We start from the raw sequence: 18,370 nt of genomic DNA, 5'->3' as shown, positions 1-18,370 counted from the left end.
TTTTTTCCCTATCACAAACACAAGTAATTTAGTTCAGGCCATGTTTAGCTTGATCTTTTCAAGAAACAGAACCCTACTTTTGACCCCAGCATATCCTTTCCTACAGCATCAGATCGGCTGCTAAAACTACCAGCATAATTGTATGTCCAATTCTTTTTCTGCATACGTCCTACGTTTGCAGCTCTCAAAGCACACTGCTGAGATCAAGAACAGTCCTGTGGAGGGAGCTTCCACGCCTAACAAAAAATCAGAGCACATGTGCAGCAAGATCTAAGACACATACCTTCCCCATATGCCTACCTGTCCAAGTTCCCCTAATTTTTATGACTACTATAACACTCAGAGACTAAAAATGCACATGTGGCAATATACCAAGGAACTGGGAAGCAGGAATGTTGAGATACCTAAGACTTCTACCATTTGACATTTGTAAATGCTGGTTCCCTTCCTTCTTTGGCTCCTACCTAAAGCCCTAGGTACATTTTAGTACCTAGAGTTTATTAATCAAGTCTAAAAATGATGCAGAGTGGAACTCATTGAAAAAAACCACTCAAAGTAAGAAATATACAGTCATAACAGACCACCCCAAAGTACTTCCAAACACAGTTAGCACAAAGCTGCTATACTTTTATTAGAAGGCCACCTCCTTAAAGCAACTGATTTTCATCAATTCCTGGAGTGCTTTTGCCTCATTTCTTTTTCTTGTCCAGCTGTACCCGAACTTCATTTTGCTAACTTATATAATTATCGCTAAGAAAAGATCAGGTGGACAGAACAGGTTCCTACTTCTGGCACCAAGACATTACTGAGCTCCACAAGCCATTAAGAAGTTCCAAGCTATGGCAAACAAGTCCCACAAGGCTCACTTAAAAAAAAATATAGAAACACAGGCCCAAGCTTGCCAGCATGTCTGTCTCTTGCATTCACAGAAACCTGCCTCAGAAGAAAAAAAAAAAAAAAGATTATGTATGAGGTGCAGCCCATCTGTGATGGGCTTGCAGAGCCAATTAAAAAAAGGTGGGGAGGTGGGTTCCTAGCTGCATTCAGTCAGCAAAGAGCTCAGGCTCAGAAGCTGTTTGGAAGCTGCAAAGAGACCGTGGATTAAGACGAAGACCAGCACACAAGACCTGTCACTATAAAGGATGGGAAAAAAACACCAGTGTACACGTAAGGGGTGTGTGTGTGGTTAGGAATGCGTGGAAAACAGCAACAAGATCAGAGGAAACATGATGAGGACCAAAAGACCAGCCCACAAGAAAAGTTTGCTAGAAGAGCTACCTGCCTGTTGCGGCAGTGGAAGGCCCCTACAGAAGGTGAGGAACCATAGCAGCACCCTGGTGGTGACTGGACCCTGGAGCTCCTTGTGACAAGAAACATAAGGACGGCGACAGCAGTAAATCGACAGCAACAAAGAATTTGGGGAGGCTTTCTTTTTCAGTCCTTCTCCTAAAGTATTAAACCTATCTTTCCAGGTTAGTCTTACAGATTTTCTTAGCCCTATTTGGCACCTTCTCTTTTCACTACTGCCACTACACATGCCCATCTTAGCTCTTTACTACTATGCATGCCATGCAGCTTTACAGTGTTTCATTGTGAAAAAGGAAAAAATAACCTTTTTTTGTTTCTCAACTACTGAAACATCAACTACATTTAACCCCCCTGCCCAAAAAATACAAAGAACACCCATGAGACCATTTTCTAACTTCTAGCAGCTTGCTATGCCTGTATGCGTTGCAGCTCAGCAGACACGTGAGAGTTACATTAAATATAAATGAACTGTGATAAGCCAAATATGAGTAAACCTGTATGAGTGACTGTTGCTGACTCTGATAGAAAGCAAATATATCTATTTACATCCCTATTCGAGCCAAAACCATCACAAGTATTTCTCTTGTTACATAAAAATTTTCTGGCTTTTTTAGACATTACAAATAAAACCCTGGCTTCACTGAAATCTATGGCTGAGATTCTGTTTCTCTGTGGCCAGGATTTCACCTGGGGCTTGAGTCAGGCATGGACGGACCCTGTAAATACCTACTGATGCTCTAAGCGGCGGTGTGAGTCGAACACTGATGAATCTTGCTGTCACAAACCTAAGAAGTCCCTGCTCCAGGGTCTGCTCCACTGGCTGCCAGAGATTACCCCCTCCAAACTGAACCAGCAACATGGACCGAGGGCACCAAGCCCCCTCTGAGTTTTGCAATGAAGCAGCTCAGGTGTAGGTACATATTCCCTCCTGCCAATTCTGCTGAGGAAGCACTAATCCACAGTAAAAGGGTGGAGAAGGGAGTCTGGGGCAGCGACAGCTTAAACCACTTCAGGAAGGTGTGCCAGAGCTTGCCTGCCAGTGCCCAAACTTTCCTCACCTAAAGAATCCTATCGACTTCAAAGAGACTGTCTGCATCAGTGCAATTTCTGACACACGTGTTTGCAGAGAATCCCAACTAAAATATGCATTTTTAAAATGTGCAATATGATACCACTTTTACTAAAATACTACAAATACTTTCTGGAAAAAATACTGCAAGATTATTGAATTTAAATCCAGCTAATTATTTAAAATACTGCCAAAACTGTGTATGTATACCCATGTCCATAGAAAGCTTAATGTGCTCCTGCAGATCCATGCTAACCAATATGTGCTAGTATAAATCAAGACCTTGCTATAAAAATGTATTTATATCCACATATCTAGAAATACACTTACGCTGAAGAAGGGAATTTTAAGTTGTTTCCCAGGCTGTTCTTGCATCCAACTGCAACCTGTTTATTTTGACCTCAGTTCTTAGAAACTGTTGATGCCATGGTAGAAATATGCTGTGTGTTCCAACAGGCAACAAACACTTCTAATGACAGAATACTCCATCTGTGCTGCGAGGACGTACAGTTTCAGTCTATAGCTCATATAGGCTCCATCTCAGCACGAACACTTGGAAAACCGAGAGAAGAGCAAAGTAAACTGTGCTGTAGCTAATACTGCAGGGTATGCTCTGACATTACAAAAACAGGAAAAATAGGCCCTTTAGAGAATTCTAAGCTGACTAGTTTACATCAATAGAATCCAGATATACCAACAGCACTTTTATTCTACCCTTCCTGTTCTGATTTTATTAAGTAGAAGCTTTTCAGTTTTTTAAATCTTTCACAACTATGAAATAAAGAAAGCTTGCTTAAAAGTTGTCCGGTGCTATCAAAAGGTAAGGGTTAAAGCATGCACAACATATGGCACTATTTACAGCTGGCTAACAAGCTGAATTCAAGGGAATTTTCCACCAAACTCATGTTCTGGAAAAGGTATGTTACAGAAAAATGCATGTGGGGATCCTTTTGATTTTTCTTGCATCTTCTCTTCTGATACGATGCAGCTGTGGAGCAACACCCGATGGTATTGGTAGCATGCAAGGGCGATCTTTTCTTTTACCAAGGTCTGGTACCAATTACCATGGATTTAGAGGCACTATATAAAAGACAGTGCTGATTTGTTTCTAAATTTGTATCTTGATTAAACTGTCAGATTATAGCACAAAAGCAGAGCTTACCTGAGTTTAAAATGCTACTACAATAAATTATCCAAGTGCAGTACAATTTGAAAGAAAACCTTATAGATGGATCAATAATGTATTTATGTTTAAATTTCAAATTTTGGTCATGCCAAATCAAATGGTGGAATAGAAGCAGCATTTTATAAGACAGCATATTCAAACTGTAAACTCGGTATGTTCCAAATAAAAACTGCATGTAAGGAGAGACTGTGAAGCAGGATTTTAAAAATCAGGAAGTTGGCCAAGAGAATAACAACTGCATTATTATTTTCAAAAGATTTTTAAATGGATTTTGGTAGACATAGAAGTAAATGTGAAAACCCAAAACTCGTTTCTCAGGAATAAAGATGTAAACCTGCATGGATTGTAATAGCATTTACCCCTGAACACAGAGCAGAATTTGGTCTCACCCTGTTAAAGCTAAGTAATTTCCCCAAAAGTACCTTCAGTTATTCTAAATATATTTTAACTATCTAGAATTTCAACATCTAGGACTAGTGCTGTAAACATACATAATGATTGTGACCTAATGAAAGAAAACATCAACATAAACATGGTGAAGCAACAGAGAGATCAGCCATACAAAATTTCCAAAAAGTAGTTTAGAAATTAAACTACTATTATTAAAGCTGCAGTCATTAAACTATTGTTATTAAAGCTTTAATAGTATGCTACACCATTCTGTGTAACAACACAAATATTATCAAAAAAGCAGGAGAGATTAAGTTTTCAATTATAATTACAAGCCATTGCTTTTACTAAAGCTTCTGCTTTTTTCACCATTGTTCTTGCATGTGCCAATACAACTTTCCTACTTACTTTTCCATACTATCTGCGTAAGAAAATAGCTGTTCTAAAGTAATTAATCAGCATGCACCCTTCAGAAGGGAATGTAGAAGGCATACAATTAAATGATAAAAGTATTACATAGTGAAGATCAGGCATACTTTTATATCCTCAAAAGAGGGTAATTGATCCTCCCCTCTCCCCAGTTTCAAATGTGGAACTTGGCCGCTATGGGTTCTTTCCCACACAAATCAAGCCTTAGCTCTTTTGAACTGAAACAATATGGGATGATTATTGTGGGAAATTTTTTACTGTTACTGTAATTTAAAACTTTCTATACCCAATTTTGCATTTTCTATAAATCAAAAAGCCATTTCACTTAGGGCTACAATTAAACAGAGGAAATCAAAGACTAACTTCTAAGCAAGTCTTGCTATTAATCATAGGATGAACCAGTAGTACAACTACTTTTACTGCAGTTTCTTTCTGCCTGAGAACTACATTTTAATCTAAAGCTTGAGCTCCTTAGAAGAGACTGTATCACAGATGAGACAAATTAGACAAAGGTATAATAAATGTTAGAACATTGCATGCTATTAAGATGCAAGAAAAATATAAAGCATGCTGACTTCTGTAGTAACTCCAAAAAAAATCACTAGCTACAATACAATCAATCAAGGTAATTTATGGGCACCTCTCTCACCTTTTGACACAACAGAAGCCTGCTAAAAAGTATAGCTCCTGCAATGTCTCCGCTAATGCAATGCTACCAGACAGACAATTACTTAGGACCTGATTCTGCAATTACAGAAGGCTTTGTCTTTCACCACAAGGAGACCCAGAGTCATGGCTTTCACATTACGCATCTGAACGAAAATACTTATTTTCCTCCTTTTTAAAGTGTAATTTATAAGAGTATTTGATTTCAGCATCAAAATTTAAATTTAAATTCTGATATATAAACACAAACATAAAAACCTAGTGAAAAGTGAAACTGTGTGGCGTATGTAGACTTAGGGCTTCTGGTTTTTCAAACTTGGAGTCAAAATGATCCATTTTTATTACCTAATAATAAAAAAACACATCTTAAGTGTTAAATAAAATAAAATAAAATATGCACTCTTAAATGAACAGAAAGACATGCTTCACCCAGCCTTCTTGGAGTTTCTTTCTCTGCCTCTCTCTAAAAAAATTACTTTATGTCCTTGCTGTTTTTATATCTTCAGTGCCCGTTTTTTGGGGGAGAGGTTTCATGCTGCAACAGACAAACTCCTTCATGGTGTTACTCATTGCAAAGTCCCACCAAATTGCAAGTCACTGCATTATTTGTGCCAGCCCGTCCAAACTAAGAATAACCAATAACAGTAAATTATTCATAAAATATACACTCAAAATAAAAATTGGCTTCTAATTAAGCACATTCTTTAAGCATGGTGCACAAGCTAAAATAATTACTGCAATCTCACCTACAAATAAGTTTGGAAAGATTGGATGCATGTTGACCTGAAAGGTGAAGAAAGAAAAAGTGGTGAAACACCAAAAAACAGAATACAAAAGTTTGTGAAGTTTTGTGCCAACAGCATGGAAAAACAGGAGCGCTTGCTGCCTTTAGACAGTTACAAATCCTGTCCAGCCTAACCAACTGAACTACATTTGTCCTTTCTCTCATCTTTCTTAGATTTATCACATTAATTTCTCCCACTTCATCTCAAAAGCTACCATAAACTACACGGGGAAATTGCCTACGCTGTCTAGCTTACGCTTTCAGTATCCAGATCCCTACGCCCTATGCACAGTTGTGGACTGAAGGGTTCTAACATCAGAGGTAATAAGCATATAAAGGCAGGTTACCAGAACCACTCACTGGAGTCCCTGATGCAGTCAGAGACATGCAGATGCAAGCGCTGGAACACATTCAGGGCCCAAGAGCACTCACTTAAACATTTTCAGCACCGTTAATAATCAGGCTATAAAGCTCTCAAATAGGGCACAGAATTCCTAGGGAACATTTCAAAAAACTATACTAAACTATAGGCCTGCCATATTTTCACTTTTGGTTGCAAGGCCTGTTTTTCACACAATCCTTTTTGGCTGCAGATGGGAGGGGACGGGAAGCAGTAGTAGGAGGGGGAGAGGAGGGAGATGCGATGACTTCTGCTTATAAACTTGACTGCACTACCAGTGCGTGTAAAAGTAATTCCCACACATAAACACCTGCGGCATTTGACTGTCAATACTTATTAGAAATGTAGAAAAAAACAGTTTTATAACACTAATTAAAGCGCAGTCGGGCTTCTGCAGTCGCTGAAGCATAACAGCGTTAGCTGGCTGAAGCTGTCCACATGGTGGAACCAGTGTGGCTCTCTGCACGTGGCCAAATTCTGCGCCTGCTTCCCAATTCTGGGCATCACGTGCCCGTCTGAGGCACTCTCCAGAGGAGCTGTGCCCTTGATGAGAAAGAAAACTGGAGACAGGGTGGTTGAGAAAGCCTGCTCGCTTGAGCTGGCTGTAATTTGCTACACAATGCCAATACTGTAGAAACGAGGCACTCGTAAGAGTCTGCCAGAAACTCAACTCTTTCAGTACTAACACAGGATGGGTTGCTGTGCGGAGGGGAGCAAGAAAATCCTGAGCTTAACTACATTCAGGCAAGTAATAGGATAAAAAGAATGGAATTATCAGCGAAAAACAGTCAGCAAACAAAAGATTTAGAATATGCCACTGTCATTATTTTAACAAGCTCTCTTCCAGTCTGCTGTTCGACAAGGAGCATGTAAAGTGTTATGACTTGTAAGTTTTATCTTCCATGGTCATTGCTTAGTATTCTGTAAAGATTTTTTTTTCTTAAGTCAATGATCTAATTAATTTCCTCATACTTTCTTAAGATGTTATGAACATACTACATTTTAATTATTCGTACAGCAGCATCCTAAAGTGGAAAGGAAACAGACCCGGCAATTTCCCAGCATCTTTCTGCTCAGCTCTTCTGATCAGACTTCAGATTTTGATTTGGGGTGTTTCTATGCAGATGTTGTGCGTGTTGTAATCTCACTTATTACTTATGAATGCATAAAACAGAGCAGCTAACTTTCAAGACATTGGTGATGAAAGAAACATCTCATGGCAAGCAAGCAAGGCAGCAAATAACCTTCCACTCTGGTAAGGAGTGCTACTGAATTTGGGGAGGCAGAAGAGTCTCCTCTTAAAGCTATGAGTGAAAGTCACTGTTCAAGGGAAGCCCAGGCCTAGAACAGCAGCTGCAGCACAAATCAAGACTACGAGATGCAGCTTTGTGAAAATCAATATTTAACCCCTTGAAATCTGCAAGTGCTTGCACTTCAAAACAGTTCACAACTTTTTCCTTCTCAACTTTCTATAGATGTATTTTTTTACTCGGTTTAGTCAGACACGAACTATCCCTCACAGAAGAAATGTGCACAAGGTCAGAGTTATCTCCAGCCTACAAATGGAAGTGCTGAGAGTGAGGAGAATGAAGAAACTCGAAAAAGGCTCTTTACTATGACACCCCCAGCTAGCTGTAAAACCATCTCCCAATTTCTTACTCATTTTTCCAGACAAGGGCACCACAACTCACACATTTTAATACTTCATTAAGATCTCATTTCCGGACAAGATGGCCTTTCTTGAGTCCAGAAAACGAGGACTGATTTGGGAGCGGAAAGCAAACCAGAAGACTGTTGTACCCATTATAAAGAGCAGGCCAGGGTGGAAGTCAAGAGTGACAGCAGAAAATACTGTTCAATTTGCTTTATCCCATACTGTGTTTTAAAAAGTTTTAACTTTTCTAGCTCCCCTGACTTCATGAAGATTCTTTTGTGCTCATGAAAGGTAATGCATGTACATATATATATTTGCATGCACATATGTATCTACATATATGCATGTGAATATCTCCTCAATCTGTGACACCGTAGTCCACATCTTATAGTCAGTTCCAGCAAATCAAAACAAAGTCAGGAACATAATTCTCTTCTCAAAATATGTTTCTTTACACTGTGAGTTGGATACGGCTGTTTTGCACCCTTATAAGATTCTGGGTTGGACACAGAAACACTACAATTCCATTATTGTCAAAATAATTGTTATAAGCCTTTAAACTTTTGATGCCTGCTGAGCTGAATACATTAAAGAGTACATACCCACATGGTCATGGATTGAGATTCACATGGAAAAGGGGGGTGAGGGAGTGAATATCAAATCCCTGCAGAGTCTGAATTTTGTAACTTTTGTTGTCATCTGTGTGTTCTTCCCAAGATACAGTCTAATCTAAAATACAGACTAATTAAAGGTTCAGTAAAGAAGAGCTAACAAGCTTTCCTGGAAATCAACCTATGAACGCTCAGGCCTATGTCCTAACTGCATATGTTAGTTTTAAAATTGCAAATAGTGGAAGAAAAAATAAAGTCTCACAGTTCAAGTAGCATTAAGATATCAAGCTGCAAAATTAATTGGGCAGTGTATCTGCACACTTTGTTACAGGTCTGAGCATTTTAGAAAAATGTTTCCAGTGAAAAGGTTTATCCAGGTGATCAATGGCTATGTTTCACATCACTGTCTAGTGGGTATTGCTTCCAATGGCAAATGAAAAAAGTAAAGCCACTCTTCACAGAGTGAAGTTCACCTCTTTGCAGACAACAAATTCAAGGCCTACATATAGTTTAAGTCCTACTCAAATCAGTTCAGACAGCACACAACTTTTTTCTGTTCTTTGTAACGCTGGGAACTTCTATAGAAGCCACTGGAAGAAATGCTTAGTACAAAGAACAATTTTTATCATCCCACTGATTTCAATGGAGTTACTCTTTATAATCCACAGTCCCAAAAGTCTGCCTAGGTAGCCTTTTCAGTATCTTTTATTTTGAAAAGTATGTTTCTTAGACATGCTATTGTCCAGAAATTAGGGCTTGCTGAAGTATTAATACGTGTGAGTTGTGATCAGCTATACCTGTGGTTAAGTGCTCTTTCTTACCTATTTGCCTTAAGCAATACTGTAAGCCCTGACTCCTGGAAGTATTTGGGGGCAAGAAATATGGATACCATTTTTAACTTGTTAAACAGGAACCATCCCCCCTGCAGCATTTCGTTACACAGAAAAAAGTAATTGCCACTCTAAGTACTAAATAACATCTTAACTGTGTACACAGGAATATCGTATGTACAACATTCCTGATTTACACCAAGTAAAAGTGCATGCATACAAAAGTACCTAGATCTCATACACGAAACATACATATACTGTAGTGGGTTATACTTTAAATGAAATAATTTTATAGACACAGTCAGAAGGCACCAAGGAGACAGTAGAAATAATTGTTTTAGTATCATTTAAAATGTAAATGTCATGTAATATGTAATTTAAATGTAAATCTGCACCCTAAACCTTCAATCCATCAATGTAAATCTCCATTTAAGAAACAAAATTTCCATGTGATCATGTTAATTTCTCCTTCTATAATAATTATAGAAGGAGAAGCATATAACCTTCTATTAAAAAACTGCTAGCTAACTCCTTTCATAACAGACTGAGCTGGAAAACTATTTATTTAAAAAAATAAAACGGCTACTAATAAAAATAGATTTTAAAATGTAAATGGTTTATTCATAACACCAAGCAACAAAAAGTTCTAATTTTCAGGAATTAGATTAAAAACAAAAACAAAACCCCAGGCGGATCCCCACAGAATTTGTAAGCCCATGCCCTTTGGGCTTCTCAGGCAGTTTCCATCCATTTTCAGCTAATATAATCAATCCCTCCCTCTCATGCACCTTGTGATTCATAAATGCCTGCCAGAGTAAAAAGAATATAGACGCTGCATCCCTTAAAACAAGTGAGCAACACTCCGGCACTCCTTATTTTAAATTGGACAAAGTAAGAAGGCAAAAAAGCTCACTGCAGAAGTCTGTACATTCAAAGAATGCTCAATTCTGCATGAATGTACTTTAAGAGTCATTCAAGTTCAGGCTTCCTGTACCAGGTTTTTAAATTACTGTAACTTTGCTTTAAGAATATAGCCAAAAATGCTCTGGTGTCTGTGGGAGACTTTTCACTGACTCTGGACTGGACACTACTTTTTTTTCTTGTAGAAAATAAGACAACGAATCTCATTTGCCAACGGTTACAAAAATAATCAAGAGAACCCTCATTTCTGTTTTAAAGAAAGGACCTGCCACTAGGCAGAAAAATAAATAAAACAAAAAGTTAAAAGAATAACTTATTCAAGAGTAAGATCTTATCAAAATAGTTCTAGTTAGATATGCAAATGTAGAAGTAAACATACCAGAGTTCTTTGTGTATGGGTACAAAACAAATATGATGACCAAAATCTCTTGGATTCTGTCAAACAACTTACCTACCCTTTTGCATATTGAATTCCAAAAAAAAGCACAATTAGTTCCCGAAAGACCGCCAATGCATTTAAACATCTATGTCAAAGATTTATATTCACCAGTACTTCCTGAACTGAAACAAGTAACTGTCCATCTAAAATGCTGTGAACACTCGTAATATTTTTATGTTTTTACATCTTGCAAATAAAATAATATTTCAATAGCTTTATCTTGTGGCTGGAACAAAATTCTTTCTATCACACTTACTGTGAGCAACATATTAGAAAAACTAATATAAGTTGTGTTGAAAAATCAGTATCAAGTGTACAACCCTTACTAAAGCCCCAAACTAATCTCCTCTACCCAAGATAAATGATGAATTAACTTCAGTGTGAAGTATCTTCGTCTACCATGATTGTAGAACAAAAAAATACTATTATGTATTTTCTAAGCTACTCAACGTCCCTGTTTTCCCCCACAACATGTAAAAAAATAGACACAATGGTGCTGCTTTTGTTTTCTAGCTCTTTAGAGCAATTGTTTCTAGTGTATTTTTCTATTTCTGAAATTACCTATAACAAGGGGGAAATAAAGAAGGAAAACACAGAGAATGAGACCACCTTTAAATAATGTATTTTTTTCTAATGTTGCATTCTAAAAATATTTGCGTTTGCAGTTATAAAAGCATGTGAACTTCTTTCATACTAAAATTGAAGATGCACTCACTTCTGGAAGTGTCCGTTTACATGGACAGAAGAATTTCAGCAGCTGAACGAATGCCACAGTAAACATATCTGTATGCAGGTATCTGAAGACATAGGCAACATGCTAAGTGTACACCAGATTTAAGGCGTTCCAAAGTATCAGTCTGCAATTCAAACACAATCAATCAAGGGCTATAGAAAATTATGACTTAATTAATATTTAATAAAGGTATATTGGTTATTATAATAACAAATCCATCTTTCTTTAGTTCTTCCTCCTCCTGCTTTGCAAAAACTGCAATCCGTATCTGAAGCAATTTACTTTTCTATTTGTGTTTTAACAAGTTTAAAAGAGCAAATCACTCGCAAAGCCCAGAGAGATTGGACAGGAGCTAAATGTTTTCCTTGGCAAACAACGGGACATGACGGTTGAGGTAAATTTAAACTTACATGCATAAAAATAAATAAGGAGTACATTGCCATCTTTAATCTATAGACTTCTTCCAAAAAGACTTCACTAATTTAAATAAAAAAAAAAAGCAGAAGCCAATGCATCAATTACCTCCCTAATGCGGAACCAATGCACACCCTTTGCTCATTCGTAAAACTCAAAAACTCCCTTTGGAGCAGCAGCAAAATGAAGCTCCTTGTAACACTCCCCCCCTTCTTTTAACAAGATCGGTGCATCAACATGCATTTTCAGACTGTCAACCCTGGACAAATTTTATGAGAGTTTTGAGAAGTTTTGTGGAAGAGCCAGAAAACCACTCTAGTAGCCAGATCATTATTGCAAACTATTATGTATATAAACTTAATCTAAATCCCATTTGAAGTTGATGGAAAAACCCCCGTCGCCTTAATAGGCCTTTGGATCAGATCCTTTGTTTCCAGAGGTACGGCACAGCAAATTTCCAATGTATGCAAGAGGGAAGAGCCGTGTGCCTACTAAACAACCGGGAACACTAATCTTCTGTGAAAAAAGGCTGTTTTCACGCAGGGCAATGCAAAATGATGCGAGTTTATATCTGACAGGATACATTTTTAAAAGACAGACAAAGGGCCTGATTCTGGACATTTTATTCCTTCCTACGTGCATCAAATACACGAACTGAGGCATCAGAAAGAGAATCACGTTCTGTTTTAGAGACCGTATGTCAAATTTTCATGAAATCCTAACAGCACTGTGGTCGCTAGGGTTTTTTATATATGCTGAGCGAGGGCAGTGATAGCAGAGGACAAATTTCTGCACCATTCTCATGAAAATCATGAATTGCTCTGCTCACTGCTGCTAAGTTACTGGCCAGATTGATTAGCCAACCCACAGATGTGCATACGCACAATGTGAATGAATATCTGGGTACAGAGGGCTTGATCCAAAGCTCATCAAACTCTACCGAAAGCATCCTGTTTTTGATCAGGCACAGAGTTAAATGCAGAAACAAGCACAGACTTACACAGCCAGTACGGTTTACCGTGGTATAAACTTGGAACCGGCAAAAGTGCATGTGCATTCGAGAAAACCCACCCGCCATTTTATATCTACTGGGATCGCTCTACCTACGAATGTCTATTGTGCTGCTTACAGTGATTCCAGGGTATTGGAGCAACTTTGTCTTCTGGCTGCAATCATGAGTCTAGCTGGCTGTAGGCATACTGAATAAACGAATACGTATCTTTGCACAAGTCAAATGCCGTGCACAAGCATGCATGCCGTATGAACAAACAGACAACACCTTTCTTCGTAGCTATACTGTATGTCCTATATGAGAAACAAAGCCACGCAATCATATTTCTGTTTTTTTGCTTTTTCTTTTTGGCCAGGTAGACTCTACAAATTCAAATTCTAATTGTATCACAGTACTGCACTGATTTTTTTTTATATATACATATATAAAATACATATATAAAATACATATATACATATATACATACATACATATACACATACATACATACATATACACATATACACATACATATATATATATATAAAAATAAAATCCCTCCACAATAACAACCATTTGGCAGGGGGACAAAGGGGGAGCACTGATTACCTGCACCTGTTTCAAGCTGCGAGCGACTGAGGCAGTTAGGAGCAAAAATGTCTAATTAGAGCACATTTCCATTTTCTTGAGGGAAAGTGTCACGATCCCAGGCCTGCCCGTGCCCTAAGCACCTATATGCACAAGAGACTCTGAACACTACTTTATTACCTTGCAGACCCTGCGGAGGTTTATTATACCCCAAGAATATGTGTCACATGGAAGGAAGACCGATTACAGTGAAACCATTCTGTCTGCAGGGGAGTCGCTGCAACACTTGGTGGATGTGATTTAAAAAAAAAAAAAACTTCAAAAGAAATCTGGATGAAACAAGGCATTCCTTGCACTCCTTTTATTCCTCTTTAGCTGCTACACAATGTTTATGAATACTTGGCATACACTAGGAGAAGGCAGTGCTGTACCAATACAGCCACGCCAAACAGAATCCACTTGTATGTTATCTCCTATATTCAATGAAGGCAAGAACTCAGGACCGTAACTCTATTTGAAAGTGGTAACTCCTGCTCCATTCCCTTTCCCTGTCTTCACTCCACCTCCTCCCTTTTTCCCCCTCCCTTCTGCCACAGTAAAACTTCCCTTACCTTGGTCCAAATCTTGCAGTGTTCATCCAGGCAAAATTCCAATTAATTTCAGAAAGAGTTTAGCCCAAGTAAGGATGCCACGCATCCAATTTATTATCTTTGAAAATAACGAACACATCACAACCCATCCATTTGTTAAAATGTTGTATGCTATGCTTCTCTTGTTTTATCATAAGCTACTCTGTCCCTTTCACTTAACGGTGCTCTCGAGTTGAGGTCTTCCTATTATCCACAGGCCTAGAACATATGTACCTTTCTCTCACGTGCTCCCGGCTTCCTCTGTTAGTATCTTTCGGTGAAAGACATATTTTTAATCAAGAGAGGTGGGAGTTTAAGAACAGAATCATCATTTACCAGCAACACCTTAAATAAGAACCAAATCCTTTTTAAGAATAAGGGTTGGGAGGTGGAGTAAAAACAGTTTCCTGCTATAACAGTATATCTTAGATTATTTTCATAATGCTTCACTAAATTATTATCTGAAAATATGCAAAACTTCATCCTAGTCACCTATTTAAAAAATTGTTCTAATTAAGGAAAGTATTGCCTATACATTCAGTTTTTCATTCCATACACCAAATATTTTGTAGAAAAATACTTGGCAGTTCAACACAAAACACTTTCAAAATGTAAATGCTTTAGTTCATGTGCATAATTCCTGAAGGCATTCATCTGAGGGGCTGAATATTTCTATCAGCAGTTATATTTCAAGTTGTAGACTAAAATAATTTGAAATTTAAAAACTGGAATTCACCAATCTAATGAACTGATTTTAATCCCTCTTCTTCAATTAACATACACGTGATCTTTATGCACTGCTATGTTCATTTACAGCATGCTCAAAGAAATCCTCACTGTGAAATAAACTAGGAATAAGGCAGTTCTGCTGCTCTTACTTCCACAATGATCATTTTTAGCAAGCCACGACAAAATAACAAACTAATACACCATAAGCTATTTTATACTCCTTTAAATGCTAGTCGTCAGCAACAAAACCACCCCAACAGTATTACAACTGAAGTCGGGGGGGGGGGGGGGGGAATCCTCTTTAAGTAAACAGCATCATTAGCGGCAATATCATCGAGTAGTCTGAAATTTCTCAGTTGTGTGTGGGGGGGTGTCTTTAACAGTGTCTGATTTTATAAGAACTACTACTAGTTAAAAATCCCAACTAATATTTTATTTGCACTGTAGTGTGCAGCTACTACAGGCCTCTAAAAAGAACTCTGAAGAAATTAATTTTAGCCATCACCAAGCCATACTTTCCTGAATTCCTTTCTTAATCTCCACAATTCACCGAAACATACTCTACTTTGAGCTTGATCAGCCAATAAATACAGCTTTATTACTTAAAGTTATGAGTTGTTTTTCAGTTTATGTTGCCAAAAAAACGTTCAAATGCAATGCCATTACGGGGATGGTTTTGATACAATACTGTCAATGGCCTGAATTTAAAACTGCTTTTGTACAAGTCACTAGGTATTTTCTAATAATTTTGGGGGGGGGGGGGGGGTGCGGAAAAAAACCATTGTTTGGATTTGTTCTGTTATTTACTTAAATTCAGGGATATAAATAAAATTAAAAGGAAAACATTATAATATTTTACATAAGCGTCCAATTTTTTCAGTGTAGAGGAAAGCATTTTGCTTTACAAATACAAATGAAAGGAACAGTTTTCTCATAAAGTGTCTTTAAAATATATTTACTTCCAGATACTTGAATTTACACATGCACTTGTCTGTTTAAAGAATACAAACTCAATATTAAAGGTCTGGCAATTTCATAGCACTAATAAATCTTAAGTGCGTAAGTGTCTGTCAAATTGTACCTAACTCAGAACATCTACATGCTACCTTCATCTATAAATGGCATTAGTCTAATATTTAAGTATTATACTTAAATAAATTCCTTCATTAATACGTGAAGAGCAAGAGAAAGAGAGTGGGAGTGTGCACAAGCATGTGCCCGTGCGCCCGCTGAGAAGACAGCGAGAGAAGAAAAAATATGCTTACGGCACTTACAGGCCTTTAAAGGCTCTCGAAAATAGAATTCAAAAACGACATGATAAAAGCGGTCATTATAAACTAATCCTGAGCAGTTCTGGATGTTCAAAAATTTTAAGAGTGAACCTGAAAATATTTACGTCCAAGTTCACATTGCAAAGACAATCAGGAAACCGTAGTTGTGACGAGACATAAATACCAAAGATCATCACATAGCTACCTTAAAAATATTAAGAAACGTGTGCATGCACACTCGTGTATACACACACAGATAGCATAAAGGCTCGCGCACTTATCATTAGCTGCACTGCCACTACTCTGCATGGTAGTGATTAATAATGTTTCCAACATAGTGAAATATTAAATGAATATAAAAACTTGCACCACCCAACTTTGTTTGTTGCTTTTCTTAGGTTTCCTTCTATTAAAAAAAGGGGGGGGTTGCCATTCAAGAAAGCAGCTATATTGTAATCAATGAAGGCAAGACTGGCACAAGTCCTAGAACATTTGCATTCAGAAATAAAAGCTGTGATCGACCTTTGTCTGCTAAGAAAACGAAGCTAGCTGGTTTTAAACAGCCTGCCGAAGGGAGGGGCAGGCGTGATAGGGAGGGAGGCTGAAACATTTAAAAAAAAAAAAAAAGGAAAAAAAGAAGAAAAAAAATCACGACGATAACCGGTATTATTATATATCTCACCCCCACTCACCGGCGAGCGATCGGCCCCAGCCTCAGCGGGCTGACAACGTGCTGCTGCTGCCGCTTCCTCAATAAATGCAACGCCCGGGCGCCAGCCGCTCCGCCGATACCCCGGTGCAGTTTGCGAAACTTAACGTTATTTCCCCCCGCTCGGCTCGTCGCTCAGGCCGCGGCAGCGGCGTCACTACGGAGCGAGGCGTACCTGGGCGGCCGCGAGCAGCGGCGCGGCCGAGCCGGGGCAGCCCCGCGGGGCAGCCCCGGCGGCGGGGGGAGCCCAGCCCGGCCGCACGCCCCGGCCGCGCCGTCACCTTGCAGCTAGGCGGGCACAAGGCGCCGGGCGAGCTCGGCGGTGCCGCTCGCCTCTGCAAGTGCAGCGCAGGCCTGCGAGGAGGAGAAGGCGGTCCTTACCTAGCAACCGGGCTCGGGCTCCTCGTCCGCATGCTTCCCCCTGCCACCGCCACCCCTGGCTGCCAGCTCCCGGCAACAACAATGGGAGGCTGCGAGGGGTGGCATGAAAGGGAAGGGAAGGGAGAAATGAGGGGAGGCAGGCGCGAGGAGACAGAGACACAGAGAGAGGGAAGGGGAGGGGAAAGAGAGAAGCGTGTTAAGCTTGTCTGGTAGTTAACAAGTCTTGAATGAAGAATGTTAGCAAACAGACAAACAGCATGTCTGATGCATGCTAATAGTCCTGGCTTCACCACTGACACTATGAATAATTCAGGGAAGAGAGAGAGAGAGAGAGAGAGAGAGAAGGGAGAGAGAGAGAGAGAGAGAGAGAAGGGGGAGAGAGAGAGAGAGAGAAAGAGAGAGAGAAGGGAGAGAGAGAGAGAGAGAGAGAGAGAGAGAAGGGAGAGAGAGAGAGAAAGACATCCTCCACCCTCCCTTTACGCTTTCAAATGTCTGCAGAGAAGACATGAATAAAAAGTATGCCTCAACTTTCTCCTTTCAACCCGTGGCTAAGAAAATATTCAGAAAAAAGGCCAGCTAGGCAACATGACTTTCACCAGCGCTGCCTCTCCGAGATTTTCGATTCCTATTTTTGTTGGCTATTAATTTCCCCCCCTCCTCTCTTTACCGCCTATTTTACTTCTTTTGTCTAGGAGCTGGCACCTGTCCCAGAGACGGCATTTTACTGCACATCCCTTTTTCCCTCAGCAGAGAAAGCAGGGGGAGAAGTTTGCGAGGACGAAGCAGCCCTTGCACCCCCCTATCCCCATACCCAGCCCCTTATCCCCCCACATCCTGCAATATTTCCATTTTCAGCCATGGTCAAATTACAAGGGGTTTGGAGGGATATGATCCACCCTATTTCACATGGCACAGATACCTAAAGCAATTTAAAAAATACATTAAAGAGAAAGCAGGAGAGAGAAAAGCCGGTTCTCTAAGCAGCACGGTGTACTGATACTTGGGGAAAAAAATTGCAAATAAAAGGCCTTCATTCTCACAGCATACAAACTAGCAAAGCCTGATTCACCGCTCAAAGAAATCAATTTCTTTTACTGAGGAAAAAGAGGAGAGAGAGAAAAGGATCAGCGGAGGGGAAAATACTTGGAGCTTTAACCTCAACATTGCGATATACAGTACAGCCAAGCAAAGCACAGAAGAGAAGGAAAATCAGGCCAGTTCCTCAACACTGAAAGAGG

General features: G+C 39.2%; 1 long non-coding RNA gene across 3 annotated transcripts in view; it reads right to left on the bottom strand.

Annotated features, from left to right (window-relative positions):
• LOC112991551 (uncharacterized) overlaps positions 1–17,909 on the bottom strand; it is a 105,531-nt gene extending 87,622 nt beyond the window's left edge. For all 3 annotated transcript variants that reach the window (XR_010390553.1, XR_010390551.1, XR_010390552.1), the window contains exon 1: positions 17,133–17,909. This is a non-coding gene — a long non-coding RNA (uncharacterized LOC112991551). The remainder of the gene's footprint in view (positions 1–17,132) is intronic.
• Positions 17,910–18,370: the final 461 nt, after the last annotated feature.

The sequence above is a fragment of the Dromaius novaehollandiae genome, chromosome 1 (assembly GCF_036370855.1).
Source record: "Dromaius novaehollandiae isolate bDroNov1 chromosome 1, bDroNov1.hap1, whole genome shotgun sequence".
NCBI lineage: Eukaryota > Metazoa > Chordata > Aves > Casuariiformes > Dromaiidae > Dromaius > Dromaius novaehollandiae.
The sequence above is the reverse complement of the archived record's forward strand: the minus strand, read 5'-3'. Positions and strand labels throughout refer to the sequence as shown.